The 8,912-nt window shown below is 43.9% G+C and overlaps 1 protein-coding gene across 3 annotated transcripts in view; it reads left to right on the top strand.

Moving 5' to 3' along the window:
- The first annotated feature begins 8,517 nt into the window (after positions 1-8,517).
- The window catches only part of LOC122553883 (coiled-coil domain-containing protein 9-like), a 284,191-nt gene continuing 283,796 nt past the window's right edge, over positions 8,518-8,912 (top strand). For all 3 annotated transcript variants that reach the window (XM_043698346.1, XM_043698344.1, XM_043698343.1), the window contains exon 1: positions 8,518-8,622. The gene's annotated coding sequence lies outside the window, so the exon portion shown is untranslated. The remainder of the gene's footprint in view (positions 8,623-8,912) is intronic.

Genomic DNA, 8,912 nt, shown 5'->3' with positions numbered 1-8,912 from the left:
CCCATGCTTCAGGCTCACTGCCTTTATTCCTGATGAAGGGCTTTTGCCCGAAACGTCGATTTCGCTGCTCTTTGGATGCTGCCTGAACTGCTGTGCTCTTCCAGAACCACTAATCCAGAATCTGGTTTCCAGCATCTGCAGTCATTGTTTTTACCTCCAGTCTGTTATGCACTCTTGGGTATCTGTTGTTCTGCCTTTAAACTCCACGGAACACCTCAATTAGATTCCAGTCTGTAATTCATTCCTGAGTAGCTGTTTTTCTATATATAAACCACCCCCAAATCTGTCAATTAGATTCCAGTTTGAAACTCACTCCCGGGTATATGTTCTACATATAAACCACCCCAAGCCCCTCGATTAGATTCTAGTCTGTATATCACTCCCAGGTATTTGCTATTCTATATATAAACCACGCAACCCCCTCAACTGTATTCCATCTGTAACACTCTCCCGGGAATCTGTTATTCGGGATGTAAACCACCTTGACCCCTCGATTAGATTCCAGTCTGTACTTCCCTCCAGGGGATGTTTTGTTCTATATATAAACCACCCCAAATCCTTCAATTTGATTCCAGTCTATAACTCATTCCTGCTTATCTTTTGTTCTATCGAAAAACATCCTGAACCCCTCAATTATAACTCAGTTACGGGTATCAGTTGTTCTATATATAAACCACTCCAACCCCTCGATAATATTCCAGTTTGTCACTCACTCCAGGGTATCTGTTTTTCTGTATATAAACCAACCCAAACCTCTCGATTAGGTTCCAGTCTGTAACTCACTGCTGTTATTCTGTTACTCTGTACATAACCCAGACTGAACCCTCACTTAGATTCAAGTCTGTTCCTCACTCCCAGGTATATGTTGTTCTGTATATAAACTATCCTGAGCCCCTCAATTAGATTCCAGTCTCTAACTCAGTCCCAGGTATATGTTATTCTATGCATAAAACATCCTAAATCTCTCGATTAGATTCCAGTCTGTAATTCAATCCCGGGTTTTGTTGTTCTGTTTATCCACTGGCCCAAAAAACACTCCATTAGATTCCATTCTGTAACTCTCTACTGGGTATCTGCTGATCTGTGTATAAACCATATTGAATCCTTCGATTAGATTCCAGTCGGTTAAACACTCCTGGGTATCCGTTTTTCAGTATATAAATCACACTGAACCCCTCAATTAGATTCTAACCTGTAACTTACTCCCGGGTATCTGTTATTCTATATGTAGACAATGACAAAACTCTCAATTAGATTCCACTCTGGAACTTACTCCCAGGTTTCTATTGCTGTATTCATAAACCACCACAAACTCCTTGATTAGGTTCTAGTCTGTAATTCACTGCTGGGTATCTGATATTCTATACATAAACCGTATCTTACCACTCGACTCGATTCCAGTCTGTAACTCCCACCCTGGTATCTGTTATTCTGTACATAACCCATCCAGGGCCCCTCGATTAGTTTCCAGTTTGAAACTCAAACCACGTTATCTGTTATCCTACATATAAATCACTCTGAACACCTCAATTATATTCCAGACTGTAATTCACTCCCAGCAGTCAGTCATTCTTTATTATACCACTCCAAACTCTGAATAGAGTCCAGTCTGTAACTCACTCCTGGTTCCTTTCATTCTCTGTATAAACTACCCCAAACTGTTCTGTATTAGATTCCATCTGTAACTCATGACAAAGGGATCTGTTATTCTATATATAAAATACACTGAACCCCTCATTTAGATTCCAATCTGTAACTCCTTCCCAGGTATCTTTTATTCTATATATATAAACCACACCAAAATCCTCGATTAGATTCCAGTCCGTAACTCACTCCCAGATATCTGCTGTTGTGCATATAAATCACACTGAACTCCTCGATTAGATTCTAGTCCGTTACTCGCTCTCAGGTATCTGTTGTTTTGAGCATACAGCACACCAACCTCCGCTCTCCCCCCCCCTCCCCCGTCCAATTGGATTCCAGTCAGTAAGTCACTCTCTGGTATCTGTTGTTCTATATATAAACCACCTGAGCCCCTTGATTAGATTCCAGTGTATAACCCACTCTATTATTCTATATATAAATACCACCCTGAGCCCTTCTATTCGAATCCAGTCTGTAACTCCCTTCCCGATATCTGTTATTCTATATGTAACCACCCCGAACCTTCAATTAGATTCCGGTCTATAACTCAGTCCAAGGGCTCTGTTATTCTATATATAAAGCACACCGAACCGCTCAATTAGATTCCAGTCTGTAGCTCCCTCCTGGGTATCTGTTGTTCTATATCTATATCACACCAAACTCTTTGATTCGATTTCTGTCTTTTTTTTCCTTCCCTCCTGGGAATCTGTTGTTCAGTATATAAACCACTCCGAACCTCTCTGTTTGATTTCAGTCTCTTCTTCACTCCCAGGAATCTGTGTTTATATATATAAACCACCCCAAACTCCTCGATTAGATTCTAGTCTGTAAATCTCTCCCGGGTATGTTTGGATCTATATATAAGCTACCCTGATTCCCTCAATTAGATTCCAGTCTATAACTCCCTCCAGGGCATGTGTTGTTCTTTATATATACGTCCTACACACTTGAATGGATTCCAGTCTGTAACTCCATTCAGGGAATCTGTTATTATATATCAACTACCCCGAACCCCTCGATTACATTCCAGTCTGTAACTCACTCCTGGGTTCCTATTATTCTCTATATAATCAATCCCGAACCTCTCTATGTTGGATTCTTTAGTGTGTAACTCACTCCAAGGGATTTGTTATTCTATATGTAAACTACACTGAAACTTTCAATTAGATTCCAGTCTGTAACTCCCTCCCAGCTACCTGTTCTTCAATATATAAACCAACCAGAGCCCTTTGATTAGATTCGAGTCTGTAATTCACTCCAGGGGATGTACTATTCTATATATAAATAACAACCTGAACCCTTCTATTAGATTCCAGTCTGTAACTGTTATTCTAAATGTAAATCAACCTGGGCCCCTCGATTAGATTCCATTCTGTAACTCACTCCCAGGCATCTGTTAATTTATATATAAGCAAGAATGATCGCCTTTATTAGATTCCAGTCTGTATCTCATTCCCGGAGATCTGTTATTCTGTATATAACCCACATCAAGCTCCTTAATTAGATTCTAGTCTGTACATCCCTCCCAGACATGTTTTGATCTGAATATAAACTACCCCAAAACCATTGAATGGATTGCAGTCTGTAACACCATCCTGGAAATCTGTTATTCCATATATAAACCAACCCAATCCCTTGATTCAATTCCGGTCTGTTATGCACACCAGGGTATCTGTTGTTCTGAACTTAAACCCCACAGAACTTTACAATTAGATTCCAGACTGTAACTCACTCTCAGATATCTGTTCTTTCATATATAAACCACTGAGAACCCCTCGATATGATTCCAGTCCATTATGCACACCAGGGTATCTGTTATTCTATACATACATATGCACCACCCTGAAACACTCTTGTTTGATTCCAGTCTGTAATCCCCTCCACAGTAGCTGTTATTCTATATATATATATATATATACTGCTGGGGAAAGAAGTAAATAATGCTGTGGGTGACTCGCTCGTAGTGATCCAATTTAGAAATACCACATCACACAAGCCTTGAGTATTGACTGGTTTATTTGTGAGCTCATGGAGGGAGACAAGACGACCAGCTCGATCGGATGGCCACTAGTGACTCTCACGAAATACAGAGAGTTGCATGATTATATAGGTTATAATCAATTAATAATTAGAAAACTGTTAATTGCAGGATAATGAGCAAGCTAGGCACCTTGCCCAGTCATTAGATTCTGTCATGTAATGTCAGGACAGTGTTGGTTAGTAGCTGATAAGCAGCTGTTAGTATACAGTAGGTCCTTGCAAAGAGAAGAATTTGTTTATCAGGCATCAGTACAGCTGTAAGGCCAACTGTATCAGCTGGGCTTGGGAATACACAGGCTTTTAGCAAGTGGGCACTAAGATGAGGTTCAAACGGTCTCTTGGCTTCTAATATGTGACAAAATAGCTGCCACAAATTTAACAATTCTCCTGCATATACCAACCTGAACCCTTCAATTAGATTCCAGCTTGAACCTCACTCCAGGGTACCTGTATATAAACTACCCTGAACCCTTCGATTAGAATCCAGTTTGTAATTCCCTTCCATGTACCTGTTCATCTATACATAAACCACTCCGATCCCCTTGATTAGATTTCAGTCTGTAAGTTGCTCTCTGGTATCTGTAACTCTGTATATAAATGACCCCAAAACCCTCAATTATATGCCAGTCTGTAATTCACTCCCCACAATCCCTCATTCTATATTGTACCATCCCTATCCCTCAATTAGATTCCAGACTGTAACTCATTCATGAATTCCTATTATTCTCTATATAAACACCCCAAAACTCTCTATATGAGATTCCAGTCTGTAACTCATTCCAAGTGATCTGTTATTCAATATATAAACCACCCCAGGCCCTTTGATTAGATTCCAGTCTACAACACTCCCCGCTATCTGTTATTCTATATATAAGTAACACCCTGAACCCCTCTACTAGATTCCAGTCTGAATCTCCCTCCCTGGTATCTGTCATTCTAGACATAACTCACCGCACACCAATTGATTGGATTTCAGTTTGAAACACATTCCCCAATATCTATTATTCTACACCCTGAACACCTTGATTAGATTATGGACTGTAACGTGCTCCCAGGCATCTGTTGTTCTCTTCATAAAAAACCACAAACCCTTCAATTCCAGTCTATAACCAATTGCAAAGCATCTGTTGATCTATATGTAAACACGTTCAAATCCCTCTATTACATTTTAGTCTGTAACTCAGTACTAAGGTATTGCAGCACTGTCTGAGGGAGTGCCCCATTGCAAGGGAATCAGAATTGAGGGAGTATCATTACAGAGGTAGTGCAGCTCTATCAGAGGGTCAGTACTGTGGGAGTGCCACATTCTGGAGAGTTGCTTTTCAGACTGGAGGCCTGTGACCAGCTGTGTGCCACAAGAATCGGTGCTTGGTTCACTGCTTTTCATCATTTATATAAATGATTTGGATGTGAACATAGGAGGTATGGTTAGTAATTTTGCAAATGATACCAAATTGCAGGTGCATCAGACAGCCATGTATGTTAACTCAAAGTACAACAGAATCTTGTTCAGGTGGGGCAGTGGGCTGAGGAGCAGTAGATGGAATTTATCTTAGGTAATGGTGAGGTGCGGCATTTTGGAAAGGCAAATCAGGGCAGAACTTATGCACTTAATGATAAGATTCTGGGGTGTGTTGCTGAACAAAGAGTCTTTGGAGCTGAAAATGTGTTGCTGGAAAAGCGCAGCAGGTCAGGCAGCATCCAAGGAGCAGGAGAATCGACGTTTCGGGCATGAGCCCCTCTTCAGGAAACTCCAAAGAGTCTTTGGAGTGTAAGTTTGTAGTTCCTTGAAAGTAGAGTCACAGGCAAAAGGACAGTGGAGAAGGTGTTTGGTATGCTTGCGTTTATTGATAAATGCATTGATTTGGGAAGTTATGTTGTTCAGGCCACTTTTGAACACTGCATTCAGTTCTGATCTCCCTGCTGTCAGGAGGATGTCAAGAAACTTGAGAAGGTTTAGAAAAGATATACAAGGATGTTGCCAGGGTTGGAGGGAGAGGCTGAAGATGTTGGGTCTACTTTTACTGCAGTGTCAGAGGCTGAAGGGTGACTATATAGATGTTTCTAAACTCATGAGGGACATAGATAGGGTGAATAGCCAAAATCTTTTCCTCAGGGTGGAGGAGTCCAAAACTAGAGGTCATAGGTTTAAAGTGAGAGGGGAAAGATTTAAAAGGGACTTAAGGGGCAACTTCTTCAACCAAAACGTGATGTGTGTTTGGAATGAGCTGCTAGAGGAAGTGGTAGAGGCTGGTACAATTAGAACATGTAAAAGGCTTCTGGATGGATATCTGAATAGGAAGGGTTTAGAGGGATATGAGCCAAATGCTGGCAAATTGGACTAGATTTACTTAGGCTATCTAGTTGGCATGGACAAGTTGGACCAAAGTGCCTGTTCCCTTGCTGTATATGTCTATGATTCTATGATTGAACCTCCTCAATGTGGTACTACCTCAGAAGTGACCCGCTGACAATAAGGCACTCCAATGGTACTGACCCTCTGATAATGAGGCCCTCTCTTAGTACTGACTCTCTGGCAGTGCTGCACTTCCTCAGCACTGACCTTCTAAAGATATGGTACCCTTAATTCTGACCCAATTAAAAATGAGGCATTGGCTCAATTTGATCCACTGTTGAGGCACAATGAGACAACTACACTGCTTCAGAACTGACCCGCTGACAATAAGGGACGTACTGACCATCTGGGAATGAGGGACCTCCTCAGGACTGACCTTCTTAGAGAGCTGTATTAACTCAGGAGCAGGCAAATCTACATTATGGGCATAAGCCCTTCATTAGGAAAGGGCTTAAGCCTGAAACGTTGATTTTCCTGCTCCTCGAATGCTGCCTGACCTGCAGTGCTTTTCCAGCACCACATTCTCGACACTGAACTCCAGCATCTACAGTCCTCACTTTCTCCTCCCAGTATTAACTCAATACTGACCCTCGAAGTGTGAGACACATCCTCAGCTTTGAACTTACAATTAGGCACTTCCTCTGGACTGACACTCTGACAAGGGCAGATGGCCTTAATCTGAGTAAGTGGGGGTGCTGCACTTTGGGAGATCAAATGTTAAGGAAAAATATACAGTTAATAGCAGGACATTGTTGCATTGTTGTACCATGCATGGGGCCATGGGGTTAGTCCACAGCTCCCTGAAAGTGGCCACACAAGTAGATAGGGTGGTAAGGAAGGCATATGGCAAATTGCCACATTACTGGAAGGATGTGGAGGCTTTGGAGAGGAACAGAAGAGGTTTACCAGGATTCTGCCTGGATTAATGGATATGAGCTACATGGACAGGCTGGAAAAACTTGGGTTGTTTTCTCTTGAGCAGCAGAGGCTGAAGGGAGACTTGATAGAAGTCTAAAATTATGAGAAACGTAATTGTTAGTGGTCAGAATCTTCTTCTGAGAGTTGAAATGTCTAAAATTAGAGGGCTTGCATTTAAGTTGAGGGGGGAAAAATTCAAAGGAGCTTTGGGGTCAAGTTTTTTACACAGAGAGTGGTAGGATCTGAAATGCAAAGTATGGTGGTAGAGGCAGACACGTTTTGGATGGGGGTGGGGGTGGGAAGTGATTAAAGGGACTTTTACATAAGCACATGAATATACAAGAAATGGAGTGCAGACAGAAGGGATTAATTTGGTAATATGTTCGGCACAACATCATGGGCCGAAAGGCCCATTCCTGAGCTGTGCTGTTCAATGTTCTATTTAAGTGGGAGAAAGGGAGGACTTGAGCTGTGCTGTTCTATTTAAGTGGGAGAAAGGGAGGACTGCAAATGCTGGAGGGTCAGGGTCAAAAGGTGTAGCGCTGGAAAAGCACAGCAGATCAGGCAGCATCCGAACAGTATGAGAGTCAGCATTTCAGGCAAAAGCCCTTCTCCAGGAATGTGGAGGGGGAAGGGAGAGAGATAAATGGGATGGGGAGCTGTAACGAAGGTAGGTTGGAAGGCAGGTGGGTGGATGCAGGTGGGAGATAATTGTGATCAGTCAGTGGGGAAGGTGGAGTGGATAGATGGGAATGAAGATGGACAGGTAGGACAGGGCAAGAGGGTTGGATCTGGGATGAGGTGGGGGGGACGGGAGATTTGGAAACTGATGAAGTTGATGTTAACGCCATGTGGTTATCGGGTCGTGAGGTAGAAGATGAGGTAGCTTTGATTTGTAAATGCTGTAGCTGCAGGATCAAGGGATCATCCTTGCAGCAGGCATCCGAATGCAATCAGTGCTATTGCTCAAGAATCAGGAATCAGCCAGGCTCAGTATATCAGCCTGGCTTCAGGGATCTCAAAAAATCAGTGCTGTTGCAGCGGGATCAGGGGATCAACTTTGCTACAGTGATCTCAATGCAATCAGTGCTATTGCTAAAGGATCACAGGATCAACCTGACTGCAAGATCCCAATGCAATCGGTGCTAGTACTCAAGGTTCAGGGGATCAAGCTGACTGCAAGGATATCAACGCAATCCGACAGTTGCTGTACGGTCAGGGTAACTGCCCCGCTGCAGCGATCTCCGCGAGTCGATGACGCTTCGGTTACAGATCGGGCACGACATGCACGTGCCGAACTCCAAGAACCAATCGGCAGCCCAGGCTTGACGGCTATTCCTGATTGGACACGCAGGCGGCGCGGGATCGGGCACTATGCTAATAAGCTGACGGGGCGGCCCAATCACTCAAAGCGGCCGGCGGCTAACCGCCAATCAGCACGTCCATTTTTCGGGGTGCGGATCTGAGCCAATAGGCAACGCGGGAGAATGTGCAGTCCGGCCAATCAGAAGAAGCCCTGCTTGGGATTGGCTGCACTGACGCCGGGGTCCACGGCTCTGATTGGCGAGGAGGCCTTCGGGGGCCTCGTGGTGTGGTTGGAGCGACCGCAGCGAGAGGACAGAGAGAGGAGAGGGGGAGGGGATCGGCCTCAGAGCGGCTGTTAGGTAAGGACTGGGGCCACGGTTCCTGCCCGCCCGCCCGGCTGACTGACTGATAGGCTGACAGACAGGAAGGAGGCAGACGGAGGTGTGAAGTGCCAGCACTCGGTCTCATGCGAGTCTTGGCTGTCCTCCACGCCCCCTTCGCCAGTCAGCCCGTCCCTCGATCACCATGTCCCACACCATCCTCCTCTGGATCCCCTCCCCCAAAAGACCCCTCTAGATCGTCACATCTTCTTTCCCCCACCACTCCCAATACAGTAATTCCTTCTCCTGAATTATCCTCCACACAATCT

Source organism: Chiloscyllium plagiosum, chromosome 10, assembly GCF_004010195.1.
Source record: "Chiloscyllium plagiosum isolate BGI_BamShark_2017 chromosome 10, ASM401019v2, whole genome shotgun sequence".
Taxonomy (NCBI): Eukaryota; Metazoa; Chordata; class Chondrichthyes; order Orectolobiformes; family Hemiscylliidae; genus Chiloscyllium; species Chiloscyllium plagiosum.
This window is presented reverse-complemented; position numbering and strand designations above follow the sequence as displayed.